Here is a 17612-nt window from a genome sequence, read left to right as displayed (position 1 = left end):
CAATGGAGCTGCTTAGAGTTCATCAGCAGACGATGGATGTTGCATAAAAATAGCCAACTCCCCTGGGGAACATAAAACTGTAAAAAAAACAGGAGAGGTTCTTGACCTATAGGGAAATCACACTTAAAGATATGTTATGCCTCATTAGATCATACAACATCAAGTGGAAACGTGTTCTACATTCACTGACTTTGCTGTTGAAATCTGACCAGACAAGTGAGTTTTTAAATGGCCAGTAGCCACAACACCAACAATAAAAAAGCAACCACTAAAGATTTCAAGGGTCAAAGCAAGGTCATGCTTCAGAATAAATCACACACACACTTCAACAGCCATTCCTGTACAGTCACAGTAAAAGGTTGTGTCTAGAAGGTAACCCCCAAGTTGTGATACTCTCGCGAGATGGTTAAGGTGAAGCTTTTACCCTTGAATGGTTAAGGTTAGGCAGAGTATAGTTGCTGTGCCAGGCCATTTGAGCATCTCCACCTGTAGGAACCGAAATGTAACCTGTTTAGCCTGTGCATTTAGCCTGTATTGTTTATCATTATTTGTTTAGACTGTTCTTTTTGGTTACTATCATTTCCGGTTATTGGGCACAGGAGTATGGTTTCCACTTTATTTACCTGTGCACTTGGACGGCGGGATTCAGACAAAGAGGGTAGAGATAGGTTCCGACATTTTCTGTTGACCATAACTTCACTTCATCTACTTTAGTTTTTCCAGTTGAGTTATTGTTTGTAGTTCTTTTCATTTAATAAACAGTCATCTGGATTTAAGTATAGATTTCTTTGGAATAAATCACAGAGTAAAGAGCCGGAGAGGCGCTCTGTGGTGTTCTAGGATTTTATAGCTGAACTATGAGCAGGACGCACACTTCTCACTGCTTTGACTGTGTGGAAATCTGATATTTTCGCAGTATGTAACTGACAGAAAAAAATTTGATTTGTTAGAATTCATGGTGAAATATATAGTATAGGAACGCTGAGGTAGAGGTAGTCTCATAGGTTAGGTTATATGTGTGGGTTGGAACATTGATGCACCAAACAAAAAGCTGAAGTTTCTAAACAACCTTGTGAAAGGCAGCGTGGGTGGTAAATCAGATCAGAAAATGTAGTGAAATTGGCTCTAAAGTTTGTGAGTGTAACTTTGTCAGAACTGATTTTTCTGTGATGCACAGCCCAGAGCTGGGAACCGAGCAGTTGCAGCTTGGGGCCATAAAACCAGCGAGGGTCCCTCGAAAGAAGTAAATTACAAATGGTAAATCTTCTGTTTAGGTAATATGTAATCATGTTTTTGTATGTGAGTTTTACCTTACTTTCCAAGACAAACCATATGGCTGTTACATGTACGATTTACAAGAGCATTTTCTAATCTGCGATGATTCATATCTGATTTAAAAGTGCTCTTTACGATACCCAGGGCATTAATATAGCAGCAAACAACTATTGTCTATGTAAAGATATAGAGGAGTAATGCCTACCTGAGCAGAGAATGAAGTCCCTCTCCCTCTGTGTGTGTTGTAATCTGAGCTTCTCTGTGCTTTGTTGACGTAGCCCTTTCTTAGTCAGTCAACTAATCCGTTGTTTTGGTCTAAGTCGTTTTCTGAATGACTTATTTCCAAAAAACTTATAAGCACATCTTTGGTAAAAACAAGATTGAAAGTTGTGCATTTGTGATTTTTTTTTGAGAAACTCAATTTTACAGATTAAATCAACTAATCAATTAGTCAACAAAATCGTGTTAGTGTTAGTCGACAAAGAATTTATTTGGTCGTGAACAGCCCAAGTATAAAAATTATACTGGTGCTTGTAAAAATTTACAAATATTTGGTTATATTCCCTCAAAATATCAATATAGAACAGTTCAAGGTTGTAAAAAATAAAGTTTCACTAATACAGCAACACAAATACAGGAGAAAAATGTAAAAAAATAAACCATAATTAAATAGTCTATTTACATGTCAAGTGATTTTATTCTCGGTATTGTGCTGTATGCTTTTAAATCACTGGAAATATTAATAATTTACAGTTTTTAAAAAAATAATTAAAACGTGACATAGATGAGATGCCGTGTGAAAGCCAACTGATTTCCTCAGTTAGGGTCTACGTCATGTATAAATAAAGTGTCTGTAAATAAAACATATTCAGCGTATTCACTGATGAATAGATGGACTCCAGACGGTTAAATTGACAAAATGAAAAGTCAGACTTACAGCTGAGTTTGTGCTGAAAAAAGCATCCCATGCATGTGGGGTGGGGACTGTGCTAATAAAAGAAAAGAAGATAAATGCATAGTCAAAATCAACCTGGACTACAGATGGTTAAATAACAATCTGAATCCATTTACATTTTTTGATTTTTATGGTGTTTTTCTTCCTCTCAAGCAACCATTCGTTTGAGTTATTGTTGTTACGGATCAAAAATCACACTTGAAACTTGCCTGAGTAAAGTAATCCATCACTGTGAACATCAAGCCCAACTTAATTTTTGTCAAGGTTACTTCACTATTGTGTTCACTGATGTGAAAACTGCAGTTCTTATGGTGCGTGTAAGTACTGCTGGGACTAACAATCTAACGGATGCAGAAACAAATCCAGACGTGATGAATGATGAGCTGTGAGGAGCAAGCATGGATGTCGTGAAAAATGCGACGCAGATCTGTCTGCTTCCTCTCTTGCTTCTGTTGGTTTTGCTGGCTACCATGTGCGAAATTATTTTGTTCAACTTGGAAATCCTACACATGGAGACGCTGCTCTCATTAAGGATGACTGATGATTGGCTGCCCGCTTTGCCTGAATTTATGGAGGTTCTTCTTTCTGCCGTGACAGACTGACTAATTAACTTTGTTGCGGTTTCCAACACTGTCAGACCTGAAACTGTAATGTTGCAGCAAAAAGGCCAGAAACATGAAGTGTTGATGCTGTGAGATGCTCTGAATAAACCCAGGCCTGTAGTCAAGATCCCTCACTCCAATTAACTTTCAGTCAACACTGAGATGCAACAAACTAAATTCTATTCAAGATCAAGCAGCAGCCTCCGCTGCTGTGAAATGAAGCCCAGGCGGAAGTGCGATAAACAGTTTCTCAAATGGCCACTTGAGACTGGCTCCAAAAGAGAGTCAATCCCCATAGACCCCCCTCCCCGCCCCCCATGTTAAAATGCCCAACTTTACAGCAGAAATAAACATGTTTACAGCCTGGTACAACAAAAACAGTTTGGTCTCTATAGCAAAAATCCCCATTCATGACAGCTGTACGGTGGTGAATTTCTATATAACAAACCCGTTTAAATTATTTTAAGGCTTAAAGTTAAGCATTATTTAGGGCGTGGCCACTTTGAGTGACAGATGGGTATCATACCAGGTCACTAGCTGCTAGCCGTCTGTTCTGCTGTGTCACCTGGTCACACCTCAGATCCACTGACAACGCACAGACAACCCACCGACGATCCACTGACAATCCACCTCAGCTCCACTGACAACCCACCGATGATCCACCAACAATCCACCGACGATCTACCTCCACTGACAACCCACCGACGATCCACCAACGATCCACCTCAGCTCCACTGACAACCCACCTCAGTTCCACCGACGATCCTCTAACGACCCACCGACAATCCACCTCTTCGCCCATTTTTGGATTAGCCGTGAGTTAAGGCCGTTACACGCTGACAGTGCGATTAATTCGCATGTCAATATATATTTTTTTAACTGTTGTTTTTGTCATGAATACTTTCACACAGAAGGCGGTGAAAAAGTGTCATCGTTTTTTTTCGGAATGAGGTTGATTTTCTGAGCTTTCGTGCCGTAAATAAAGGCATCAACCAGTCATGTTGTGCAAAACCGTTTGAGTTGCGCCTATTTATGAAACAACAACACAGAGACTGCGTAATAAAAACCAGAACGGCAAACTTTATTACTCATTTCAACCTTGACAAAGGCGGCACAGACCAGATCCACTCCTTCCGTTCTGACCTTTCACAATAAAAGCCCTAAACATATAATATTCCCAGGCGAGTATTTTGCATTAGGGCTACACACATCCCGATACATTAGACCTCTCTGTGTTGAACATATTACAATACCTCCAGATGATTTTCTGTGAACCCCCAAGCTTAAAGTTCAAACTGCGTCTATGCTTTTACCTTGTAGTGCTCTGGAAAAACAGCAGCACAGCTCGAATAGTTGCGGTCCCTAATGGCTCCTCTCAGTGCGAGTTTCTCCATCCCTTTTGAGAAATGGCAGGAGTGAACACGGGAACCAAAAGACAAACTCCCTGCCCTCCGTTAGACACTCGCAGATATTCTGAGGATGAGTTTAGGTTTGGTCCAGATTTCTATGGCTCCCATCAGACCGATCATTTCATGTCTGCATCTTCACTCGCTGAGGACTACAATGCTTCAGGGCAACCGTACTGTCGTTTCACTCTACGTGACCTCCATTCCCATCTACTTTCATCCATAAAGAGTGTCCATCATACTCCAGGGAGCATGAGAAAGGCACAGCGGTGAGGATGGAAGTGTTGGAGCAGACAGTCACACCCTCGGAAATCGGTGATGCTGTTAAATCTGTAAAATAAACCTTATTTCTCAAATGTCACTGACCCCGTTTCTAGTTTGTAACCAGATATTTGATGAAACGCATCAACACGTTTATGGTGCTTCATCAGGGAACAAGTCCTGACCGGAGATACACTCTTCTGTCGATGCTTTTTAGGATTTAGGATCTTTTTTAATTTGCAATTTCAGAACATCTTTTTTTTAAATGTCATTTAATGTGATAAATTGAATGATTTGATTGATTCAACGGGATAAAAATGAATAATTAATCAAAGTAAGACTGTCCCCACCAGCAAATAACAGCATCAGCCATTTACCTTTTAATATGAACACATTTACAGTAAATTTTTACTATTCCATCTCCAGACTGAAAAACTCATCGCAAATTATTTTTTTTATCTGTTCAGAATGTACCTTAAAAAAGGAGATTTATCAAGTATTCAATACTCCTAACATGGGAGTGGACAAATATGTGTATATATATTTATTATTGTAAATCAATTAACAACACGAAACAATGACAAATATTGTCCAGAAACCCTCACAGGTATTGCATTTAGCATAAAAAATATGCTCAAATCATAACATGACAAGCTCCAGCCCAACAGGCAACAACAGCTGTCAGTGTGTCAGTGTGCTGACTTGACTATGACTTGACCCAAACTGCATGTGATTGTCATAAAGTGGGCATATCTGTAAAGGGGAGACTCGTGGGTACCCATAGAACCCATTTACATTCACATATCTAGAGCTCAGAGGTCAAGGGACACCTTTGAAAATGGCCATGACAGTTTTTCCTCGCCAAAATTTAGCACAAGTTTGGAGCGTTATTTATCCTCCTTCCCGACAAGCTGGTATAACATGCTCCTTAGGTTATTTAATTTCATGTGATGTCAGTATCTTCACTCTAGCTTTAAAACTGAGTCCGCTACAACCTCCGAAAGATCAATTGCATTACTGCGTTAAAGAAATTAGTGGCATTAAACAATTTTGCGTTAACACGTTATTATGGTGTTAACATCGACAGCCCTACTTTTAACTAGTATGGACATATTAACAGCCACTTTCCACTATTCCATCTCTAGAGTGAAAAACACAAACCGTATAAGCACATCGAATATTCTGGATGTTTAAAAATGCAGCCTCCCTGATTGACGATGTAACACATGAACACATCGTACATAACGGGCTAGATTCATCCATATCTAAATCAAGATCTCGTTATCAAACATTTGAATCATAAGACGATAGAGACGTCAGAGATTCAGTTCGTCTTTCAGATGTCGTGAACTGAATGAATCAGACAGAATTATAATTCTTATCCAAACTTCCAAAATACGTTGAGATAAATAACAAATAGCAACCTGACATTTGAAACTAAAATATTCTGGTGTTATACTTCCAGACACAATGAAGAAAGTTTCTCCTCAGCATGTGACAAACTCATGAATAAATTGTAATTTTTATGACTTACTTTTTATTTAGTTTTTGCTGTTTAATTATAAATTATATCTTGTTTTTTTTTACTGTTGCCTCTTGTTTGCACTATCCCCCTTTGCTGATGTAACACTGTAAATTCCCCCGCTGTGGGACTCATAAAGGATTATCTTATCTTCTCTTATCTTATTTGAATTCTTTAATCGACTCCTGAGATAATAGGAGCGTTCACTGAGAGTCATTACGAAACCGTCTGCAGTTTGATGTCTTTTATAGGCTGTTTGTGCCACCTCAGGTCTTCTGTTCACAGCTTTTATTTTGAACCTTTCTTAGGACTCTTTTTCTTTTTCCGTAGATTAATACGTTTTTCTATTTTCTGTATAGTCAACTAATCATCTCGAGATGAACTGAAATGTTTTGTGATATCGATACTTACCCATTCATGCCAGTCAAGTTTATTGAGAACTGAAACTCCATTTCTGAGCGTAGAATGAGCTCCGATTCCTCCTCTGTATGTGCAGTTACACCTATAAAGAGTAAGTGACCTTTTTATAATTCCACCCGGACTATAACACCATTCCGACAAAGGTTTTCAGAATGACCCTGTTCACTTGTAATCCTTAAAGCTTTGTGGAATTACAGCACAATGTGATGGCAATCTGGCGACTTTTGACTGCTTTTTCGGAGCTCACGTTTGATTTCAGGTAGGCCGGTGAAAGCTGCAGGAATGAGCTCAGAACACACACTTTAAAGTGTGCACACACACACACATACCTTTCTCCCGACATTGGAGCACTTCTGGTGAATATTGGATGGACTGATGGGGAGGCTTTTTTGGGGAAGAGCTCCGAGAGAGAGAGGGGGAGAGATGGGTGAAGCCAGGGGGAAAATGAAATGTGACGGAGGCGCTCTCTTTGTCTTCTGCCCTTAAGTGCTAAAGTCGATTCAATACTGCTGAATTCGACTACGTGCAGTTCACATCAGGTTTCGGACGGACAGACTGAGATTCACAGTAATCAGAAATGGAGGTAATTGAAGGCGTCACATACATTTTCTCAGTAGCCTTTCCTAGAGGTCATTGGAAAACGGATAATCACTTTAAGAAATTAAAAGAATAGATAGATAGATAGAGAGATAGATGTACTTTATTGATCCCAAATTGGGAAATTCTAGTTACAGCAGTAGGTTATCCAGACAATGCACAGGAACAGTAAATATGCAAATCAACACTAGATATAATTTCTATAGTATATACACAATATAAAGAATATATTAGAATTCACTATAAATATGCCAGACTACTACAACTATCTTAGAAAATATAAGATATGAACATAAAATAACAATAAGATGTAATTTATACAATAGAAAAGTGTGCTGAAGAATGTGTCTGAAGACATTTCAGACAAGTAAACACGTTAATCTACCCATAAACATCTGTAGTGTGATCATTTTAGGGGTCCTCTTTGTTCTTAATCCTGTGCAAATTTGCAATGGCTTCAATCTCTACAGACAAAAATTCCATTGCAAATTATCTACAAGATCTTTACCAAACACAGAAGTCATCTGGCTAAGACTGAATTACGAACAGTACAACTGATCCGTGGCTCGAGACCTTAACCTCCTTTACCCGACGGACCCGGTACGGCTGAGCTGTGTGTTAAAACACTGCCTTTAAAAACTTCATAAAATGCTGTGGTGGTCTTTTTCTCCAAATTGTTTCTAAAAGACGAGGCCTTAACGCTACTAAAACAACACTTCAAGTGTATTTTGTCCAAACTGTTAGTTTGGCAATTATTTCAATATTCTAGTTACAAAATCAACGCACGAGAAACTGTAATTTTACCGTATCATATTTTTGACCGTTTTTATATTGAATGCTCATACTTGACTTTGGATTATTTTGTATTATCTTATTTAGATAGTTATTGATCTTATTTGTTCGTGTCTAAGTTTTACTTGATCATGTTTCATTATTATAATAAAACGACTCCATGTGGAGTCAAAATTATACAATTTAGTTGTTTTTTATTGATTTTATACCGTGCACAATGGTAGAATGTGATGATGCACAGGGTAAATGTCATGGCCAAAGGCTCCATTGTGTGCACATAGCCTCCTGTAGCGGATATCAGTAGTATTTTATAACCAGATTCCCTTTCAAGAGGTTGAAAACCCATTTGGCACACTTTGGGTATCCAAGTGGTCAAATGGAGAGTCCTCCTGGTCCTATCTTTACTAAAACCTTTGTAGAATCTATGTGCTTTGTGTTACTTGTATCTGCTTTGGCACAGTTGTAGTCAAGGAGTTGCTGAATGAATTCAGTGGCATCTTTGTGCATGGCATCATTGCTATAATGGTGTTATCCAGTGTCTAATCTAGAAAATGTTCTAAGGGGATGATACAAATGGAAATTGTTCCTTTGGTTCATCACAATTTACTCAGGCATGGTAACAGTCACAATGTTGGGGATGGATTCTCACAGGTCTTACCTATCCATAGAGACCAAGATCATGCATATAGACCTGGTAGTTGTGGAGCTATTCTGGATTTATTTTGGGTATGTCTGTCTAGCTGAAGCACACCTTCTAGCACCGTAGGGCTTAAGAGGTTAAGGGGGCCCAAAGTCTCAGAGAAGGTGAATAGAAATAAAGTTTTGGCGCCTAGACGGCTCTTGACAAAGGTTTAGGTTTCATGTTTGGGTTTCATTATTTGGGCTTCAGGTTGGATTTGGACTTCTTCAGTGTGGGAATATTCTGACTCTATAATCGTGCCAGTGCTCATGTTTGAACTTCTTACATCTATCGGGCCAATATTTGGAAAACGTGACTGAGCTTGACATGGACGAACAGTTCAGAAAGATTATTAGAAAGGACTATCATTATGAGATCCTTTAGTGTCATGCGTTGGTAGTTGGCTGCAGTTTGTTTAGTGTTATTTCCATAAAACACATATGAGACTATGTAAGCAATAACATGGTACAAGGTGTCGTGTTGTAATAAAATGAAGGACGAGGAAAAGAACTTGGAGTAGCAGTTCCTCCGCTGACTGAATTGTTTTCACAACAAGTGTATTATCTCACTTGTATCATGAACTCTGACCTCAGGAGAAAAACGAGGGATGCTTTGTTTTTATTATATTTCAATTTTGTAGTCCGTGTTAGACCTCTTTCTGTTAAAGTTACTATCTGGTAAAAAATCAGCAAGCATCAGTACCGTTGCTATGGTTATTAGGGGCTGTCGCAATAACCGCAATATTGCAATACCTATTGACACACACACACACACACACTGTATTAAAACCAATTTAATGTGGTTCTGCTCTAACAGATTTGGAAAGATTGAATCACGACACACACACTCGCGTTAATACTTTATCAATAAGCCAATTTATTGTAGCCTCGTATGTCAGCTCTCAAGGATTTTAAATATGTTAATAATTGTTCTCACACACACATTCAGGCACAAACACACTTACACACACACACATAAGGCACGTGGCCACTCGCAGACATTTCATTAATAAACCGTTTTAATTTAGCTGGTTCATCTGTAGTCAAAGATTTGACAGAATAATAGCGATACACACACACACACTGCCAGCCCATTCAGTGCAGCCAAAATCCAGGTCTGGTTGGTGGAAGAGACGCAACCATCTGGACCTGGATTCAATGCCATCCTAAATTCTGCTCTTACTGCCAATTTCACCATGTGAAAGCATAAATAATGCAGAACTGTAATGGTTTGCTACTTCAATGGAGGAGATCTCCATGTTGAACAAAAATGATGGATGCATCAAGAAGAGACTTCAGTGGAGGGTGCTTTATTTAAATATCTATATTTCCCATTGGTATGATCTTGTTTTCCAACATGTACAAAAGTAAAGTACTTGTTTTGTGATTGATGGCACAATTTGTGTTTTTGTTTTTTTTTAGTAGAGAGAACGATCTATGGTTTTTGGGTGATGGCTGTTTGAATGGCAGCTGGCAACTCTCCTGTGAGGGAAACATTTGAGTCAAACCACTGACACTGTTTTTGAAAGATGTAAAAAAAAAAAATTGGATTCTAATAGAATTGTCAAGCACCTCCGTCTCCCTCCATCTCTGCAGACATGTAGCCCGTTAGAGAGCAGCACAGAAACAGCACTGCTGGAGGACGCTGTTCAGTCAAACTCGAGGCCGCACACAAAGGCGTGTTTTCTCCTCTACGTTTTTGTTTGTGTATGTGAGAATTATGTATTTCAACTGTGGCCTTGAGACACCTGAAAATGGGAGTCTTTACTCTTTAGGGGTTGCCTCTCACGTTCCACATGTCCAAAAAGAGTATGTGGTAACGGGTCAGCAAGGCCTCTTCATCTATAAAATCTTCTCTAATTGCAGCCGATTAATCTTCTGCAGTCTTCTTTTCCCTGAATTTATCAGCGGATAAATCAGCCCTCTGTATCCCATAATCAGTGGACAACCTTCGGGTCTGTAGTAAGTGAAGCCAATGCAGAAGTGACTTAAACTTGCATTATTTCTAATAGCCAATAGTCAATGAGAAAATGAGCCTACTTCTCACTTGATTTATTACCTCAGTAAAAGGCTTATTAAACGTTCGGTTGTGCTTAGCTCCACCCTCTCGTGTCACTTCTGTTTGCAAAGAACCGAGATGGCAACGGACAAAAACCAAGATGGCGAAGGCCAAAATGCCAAATCATCTCTTATAAAATCTGCATCTGCATCAGGACCTTCAGATCAAACTACATGACGTGCGTCTCTCCAGATGGTCACTGTGTCTGATTATGTGAACAGAGTGTCCTGCGATGACTTGGCTGAGGTACGTGTCAGACGACATGTTGAACCCAGACCAACCACAGCCTGTCAGGTCTGTCACGAGCTGCATCATCTGCAAAAGTGATTGAGCTGGAGACAGACTTCTCGGATCAGGAATGTCAATAACCATGGTGACCAAGGTGTCACAGAGCATAGACGTTTTCTCTGCCAACTTAACACAGACCAAGTGCAGTGTTCATTTCGTTAACCAAAACGATGATGTAATATGTTTGTCAACGGCCTTTTTTTCCTTTACTAAGACAAGACGGCACCACCGACATTAAACACTAATTGGGATGTGCTGAACAAACAAGTCTGATCCACGGAGGCCCCACCTCGCACCTTACAGGACTTAAAGGATCTGCTGCTGATGGCTTGGTGCCAGATACCACAGCATACCTTCAGAGGTCTAGTGGAGTCCATGCCTCGACGGGTCAGGGCTGTTTTGGCGGCAAAAGGGGGTCCTACTCAATATTAGACAAGTGGTCATAATGTTATGGCTGATCGGTCTATATATATATATATATATATATACATTTTCTCTTGTCCTGTTTCTGTACTGTTTTTCCTTCTGTATTTACTTAAAGTGGGAAACTGTGTATAAAAAGGGATGCAAGTCCGACACTGTTTACCCAATATGGATGTGAACAACCCGCTCTCTCAAAGCTACTTTCATATTCCAGCTCTATCCTGTTGCTGCAGCTGTATGACTGTTTCCCTCTCAGGGGGTTAACGTCTCCGTCTGAAGATAAAAGGTATTTGCAGGACATTGATGTTTTGGGGCAATTTGGTCCAGATGGGAGCTTTAGCTGTTTGTCTGCATCTTTTAATACACCCACGCTGGTGAGTGTGTTAAACCACCTGCGCATTGTGTGTGTGTGTGTGTGTGTGTGTGTGTGTGTGTGTGTGTGTGTGTGTGTGTGTGTGTGTGTGTGTGTGTGTGTGTGTGTGTGTGTGTGTGTGTGTGTGTGTGTGTGTGTGTGTGTGTGTGTGTGTGTGTGTGTGTGTGTGTGTGTGTGTGTGTGTGTGTGTGTGTGTGTGTGTGTGTGTGTGTGTGTGTGTGTGTGTGTGTGTGTGTGTGTGTGTGTGTGTGTGTGTGTGTGTGTGTGTGTGTGTGTGTGTGTGTGTGTGTGTGTGTGTGTGTGTGTGTGTGTGTGTGTGTGTGTGTGTGTGTGTGTGTGTGTGTGTGTGTGTGTGTGTGTGTGTGTGTGTGTGTGTGTGTGTGTGTGTGTGTGTGTGTGTGTGTGTGTGTGTGTGTGTGTGTGTGTGTGTGTGTGTGTGTGTGTGTGTGTGTGTGTGTGTGTGTGTGTGTGTGTGTGTGTGTGTGTGTGTGTGTGTGTGTGTGTGTGTGTGTGTGTGTGTGTGTGTGTGTGTGTGTGTGTGTGTGCGCAAAACCTGGTCATGGTTTGTTTTAATCAAAACCCGGGGCCAGATGGACAAAGTTTAGACAGGTTGGATTTAATGTTTTACAAATACTTCTCTAAGACGCAGGTTGACTCTACAGGCAGCTCATTCATTGAAGGAATCCTCAGTTGTAAACAGTCTTGATGCCCGTTTGTCTAAATAGACACACATGACAATAGGCTCATTTTGTAATAGATGAGCTAATGGCAGACATCTTCAAATCTCTGCAAATTCATTTTCATAGAGATTAACTGAAACAACCGGTCGTCTGGAAGACAGGAAATGAATCCGAAAACGAATGTTTCACTTTGAAATGATCAGCATCAATCAGATAAAACACTCTGCAGTTGAAGAGATAAAACATGAAAAATATATTTTATGGTATGTTTGAAAACACAGCATGCAACTTTTAGTCCTTTAGATGACTGAATGATTTAAAAATGTTTTTGTCACACCAAAATGCTCATAATATATCTTCAGTGTGTCTTTTTATGATACTGCCACAGGAAGTGCCAAAGTAAGACATTCTCAAATCCCAGTGGTTTAAAAAAAAGACTTTCCCTACTTAATTATATTACATATATTATTGTATACTCTGTGTCTTCAATTTAAAAAAATAATAATTAAATTTAATAAAAAAAAATGTTTTGCATTTTTTATTTTAAATTAAAATTAAAAAACTGTTCTTATCAGATTGTTAAATTTTAACCTCTTAAAACTCTGACGGCCCACCGGCGGGCCTGGACGCTATTCTGTATTTCGGCGGTTACGGGCTGAATTTTCCAGCTAGAGGGGAGATACTGGTATCAAATGAATTGATACCAACCAAAAAACTGGCATGGTGATTTTCAAAGGGGTCCCTTGACCTTTCACCTCAAGATATGTGAATGAAAATGGGTTCTATGGGTATCCATCAGTCTCACCTTTACAGACACATCACATGCAGTTTGGGGCAAAAATCATGCAATTTCTTTAATGCAGTATAGATGAGTTATTTTCACCGACACTAAAATGGTGTATTTGAATATTTCTGCATACTGGGGTCCCAAAACAGTCTTGAAATTACATAAATTGGCTATCACTGTAAAACTGAGACTCTTGTGGATCCAATGAGCCCAACTGTATTCATGTGTTATGATGTTAGTCCCCCATAGCAGCCATTTCATTCATGGTTGTTGTTTTTGTTTTTCTGTCAATTCAACATGTGAAGAGTTCCACATCAGAGCCAGACTGATGTCTTCTTCTTTCAATTTGTATGTCGCTGGCGTCTCTAAAGAAAAACACTTTGTGACAGAACCTATTTGTTGAAGTTAAGCTATAAATAAATCAGCTTTGATGCAGACGTTCAGTGTATCAAATGTGCCTTAAAATGCCTCTGTGGTGTCACTCCTTTCTCCTAAGTCCTTTGACATTGTGTGTCTATATGTGAAGAACTGCCTCCTTTCTTCCTCTCTCTACATGTTGTAAAAAACACACACAGGCCAAATACTTGAAAGCACATTAAATTGAACATGATTTGTGTTTTATTCTAAATGTGAACAGCACATTTATTTAATCACCAGGAAATTACAGCTGTTATGAATTTCGAAGACAGGAAAAAAAAAAACAGTTTGGATGTTCAGAACAAGAGGAGTGAAGGACCTGAGGGGCTAAAGCACATGGATGAGTCACCTTGCCGAGTGTATTAAAATATTTTATAATAGAAAATCTTAATCATCGCTGTGCAAATAATTTTCCAGCAGTCACATATTTTGTGCTCGGCGCTCTGTGCTTTGGTGTGGACGAGTCGTGACGTCTTTTTCTTGGATTTTTGGTCTCTTTTTTTTTAGCCGCAGTGGATATTACTGCCCATGGTAACCACCCACTTCTTCTTCACTTTGTTCTTGTTCCCGAGGAAAGAGCTCAATGTTCAGAGCAGGAAATGGAAAACAGTCTCAAAATGTGGCATTCTTATGGGTCATGTAAAGTAGAGTGACTAAAATTGAAAGGGGAAAAGGAGAGAGAGCCCGCTAATCCGGCACACACGGTTGATTTTTGTAATGTGGTCCCCTGAAAATCCAGCTGTTGGCAAACTGCATAGTTAAAGAGTAATTAGTCATAACTCACGTCTCGCTCTATCATATGGTGGCAGTTGAGGAAAACGCCACAGTGTTAATCATGTAATTTCATTTTTGCAATTTGGAACCAGACGCAATGTTCCACTACTTCTTATGTTCGGCACACGAATGAAAAATGAACCACAGCCTCGCACTAATGTTGACAAACCGGTGTGAGCTCATGACCTTGGCAGGCAAGTCAGCCGGCAAGTAGGCTGGAAAGTAGTGGTCTTCATGAGCTACATGTCTCCTATAGGAGCCACTGGTCCAAAGTAGTACTGATACTGATAGGTAGGAAGATAGTAGATAACATGTCCAGGTCCTCCAGGCAACGGGGGTTATCTTTGTTAAGTAGCTTAATAGCAGAGGAGATGAAGCTGGCCCTGCCTCGGTTTGTTTTAAATACAGAGGCAGCATATCTCTTGCCAGAGGGCAGGACCTGAAAGCAGGTGCTGAAGTTATGAGTTGATTCCCTCACAATGTTACTGCTTTCATCGCTGTCCTGTGCTCATAGAGCTGCAGGAGGGTTGAGCACTGCTTCTCCTTAAAGCTTGGACAACAGGGTGATCACTAGGGTTGACCTGAATGCTTCAAAGCTTCGAACGCTTCATTTTTATATTTAAGTATGTTATAATAATGTATAAATCCCAAAATAGCCCATGAGATAAGGAATAATCACACAACATTATTCATATTCAACATTCATTATTATGAATTATTCTCTGTCCTGGGCACTGAAACGGGGGAGATGGAGACAGACAGACAGAAGAACGTGTCAGCCATGCTGCTCCACGAAGCTTCGAATACCTTCGAATATTTCTCACCGAAGCTTCGAAGCCCCAAAAAATGGTATTTGGGACAACCCTAGAGATCACCCTCTGCAGCCAGGCCGTGTTGTCCTCTTAAGTTTGTTCTTGAGAAAGGAAATTAGATTCATGACGTGTACTTAAACCGCAGAATTGTTCGTTTGCGCCTGCGTGTGTGTCACTACATTTAATAACACGTGACAACTTTTCAGCCAATTTCTTCTCTGCTGCGGTCGCCAACAGCTGATCTGCTCAGAGTGCAACCACCGTCTCTCTCGCTGTCGTTCTCACACACTCGCTACACACATATTGTGCTACTCTTATACCATTGACGTAATATGTAAACATGACGATTCAAACCCGGCTTTGGCCATTTTCGAACAATAGCGCTGCGAGCGTCAAAGCTCGGCCCAATCCAAACCCTGAACTCAAGTTTTAATCCCTAAATTAGCGTTGGATAAATTGACCACTAAAAATGTCCTCAGTTAAACATAAATACACTTTTGTTTTCATCTTCACCTTTTTTACCTATAGTAATGAACTTGTTAAAAAGTTCTAAATGAAATGTGTACTGAACTCCACACACACACATTCATGCTCCCGTTTGTGTGGACTGTGCACAGGAAGGCAGGGTTGTTCAGACAGCACAAAGGGCCCAGCTGTGTGGGAAGTGATTGCTAAAATTGCATCATGGCAGCCTCTCCATCATTCACAGAATACACGACTGCTTTTCCTTTCTCTCCGTCCTCTGAAAGAGTTCCTGAGTTGAAAGAAGAAGAAAAAAAGAAAAAAGAAAAACAAAGCTGCAGTTGCGGATGGATGTGTTTTATTTGAATTCTCACCTTCGCTGCCATCCTTGCTCACCCTCATCCTCTTGTCTCATATGTTCTTTGTTCTGTAAGCTCTCTGTCATCCTTCTCTCCCTGATTTATTTTTCACCCCGTCTCCCTTGTATTTTCTCCCCAGTTACCCTGTCGTTCTCTCTCTCCCTCCATTGTATGGTGATTATGATGCTTCCTCCTAATGATGTCTTTGGATTAAAGTGTTTCTGACACATATAGCATCTGCACCCGGCTGCATGGAGGGTTTCTGGCAGCGCTAATGTGACACAAATGCAGAATGCAGTCATATATTCATACCTTAATAATCACAATTTAACCATTAGGCAGAACCACATGTAAATAAGTCTGCTCGCCCCCGACAGTCTCCGTAATCAGGTCTGTGCTTGACGTCTCACTTTCATGACTCTGCTGTTTAATGTTAAATTTGTAACAATAGTCTCATTCTGAAATCTTGCGTCGCATCTACATTTTTTACATCAGCTAAATATTCAGCCATGACATTGAAAATCTTTTAGATAACACTAAGCTACGTTTTCTGTACTCCAACACAACAAACTCTGACAACACCAGCACTCCTCTCTCCTACTCTCTCTCACAGAAAGCGAAAGGTAAGAAAACATTTTATTTCTCTGTAGGGTCCCTTCCATAATGTTGTCAGTTACCCTTTAATAGTGGTCCCCTCTCAATACATTACAGAGTGTGTACAAAAATGCACTACTAATAAATACGTCCTGTAGATCTCAAAGAGCTCGCACTCAAAACTGCACTTCCTTGGGTCCTCAGCAATACACCCGTCAAATGTGAAGTAGATCGGATGAACAGTAGTCGAGAAAATCAAAGGACAGACTTCCATTTTAGTTGGATGCTTTTTGCACTTTCTCCATCGGCTGCTGTATTGAATTTCTTTTCTTTATTATCAATTACTGAATCTGAATATACACCGATCAGCCATAACATTAAGACCACTGACAGGTGAAGTCAATAACATTGATTATCTCGTTACAATGACACCTGGCAGTGGATGGGATATATTAGGCAGCAAGGGAACATTTTGAACTTTGTGGTGTAAGCAGAAAAAATGGGCAAGCGTAAGGATGTGAGCGACTTTGACAAGGGCCACATTGTGATGGCTAGACAACTGGGTTAGAGCATCTCGAAAAACTGCAGCTCTTGTGGGATGTTCCCGGTCCGCAACGGTCAGGACCTACCAAAAGTGGTCCAAGGAAGGAAAACCGGTGAACCGGCGACAAGGTCAGACCCAAGGCTCATTGATCCACGTGGAGAGCGAAGGCTGGCCCGTGTTGTCCGATCCAATAGAAGAGCTACTGGAGCTCAAATTGCTGAACACACAGTGCATCGCAGTTTGTTGCAGATGGGGCTGCGTAGCCGCAGACCGGTCAGGGTGCCCATGTTGACCCGTGTCCACCGCCAAAAGCACCTGCAATGGGCACGTGAGCATCAGAACTGAACCACGGAGCGATGGAAGAAGGTAGCCTGGTCTGATGAATCACATTTTCTTTTACATTATGTGGATTGCAACGAGTTCAAGGTGTTGACTTGGCATCCAAATTCTACAGATCTCGATCCAATCGAGCATCTGTGGGATGTGCTGAACAAACAAGTCCGATCCATGGAGGCCCCACCTCGCAACTTAC

The 17612-nt window shown here is 40.4% G+C and overlaps 1 long non-coding RNA gene across 2 annotated transcripts in view; it reads left to right on the top strand.

The window, feature by feature from the left end:
* The window catches only part of LOC141774399 (uncharacterized), an 83695-nt gene that overhangs the window by 40904 nt on the left and 25179 nt on the right, over positions 1-17612 (top strand). Inside the window, exon 4 of one of the 2 annotated variants that reach the window (XR_012595339.1) lies at positions 3362-4575. The exons of the other annotated variant lie outside the window; for it this stretch is intronic. This is a non-coding gene — a long non-coding RNA (uncharacterized LOC141774399). Of the gene's footprint in view, positions 1-3361; positions 4576-17612 lie in introns of those variants that run through there. 2 annotated transcript variants of the gene reach the window in all.

Source organism: Sebastes fasciatus, chromosome 9 (genome assembly GCF_043250625.1).
Source record: "Sebastes fasciatus isolate fSebFas1 chromosome 9, fSebFas1.pri, whole genome shotgun sequence".
NCBI lineage: Eukaryota > Metazoa > Chordata > Actinopteri > Perciformes > Sebastidae > Sebastes > Sebastes fasciatus.
The sequence above is the reverse complement of the archived record's forward strand: the minus strand, read 5'-3'. Positions and strand labels throughout refer to the sequence as shown.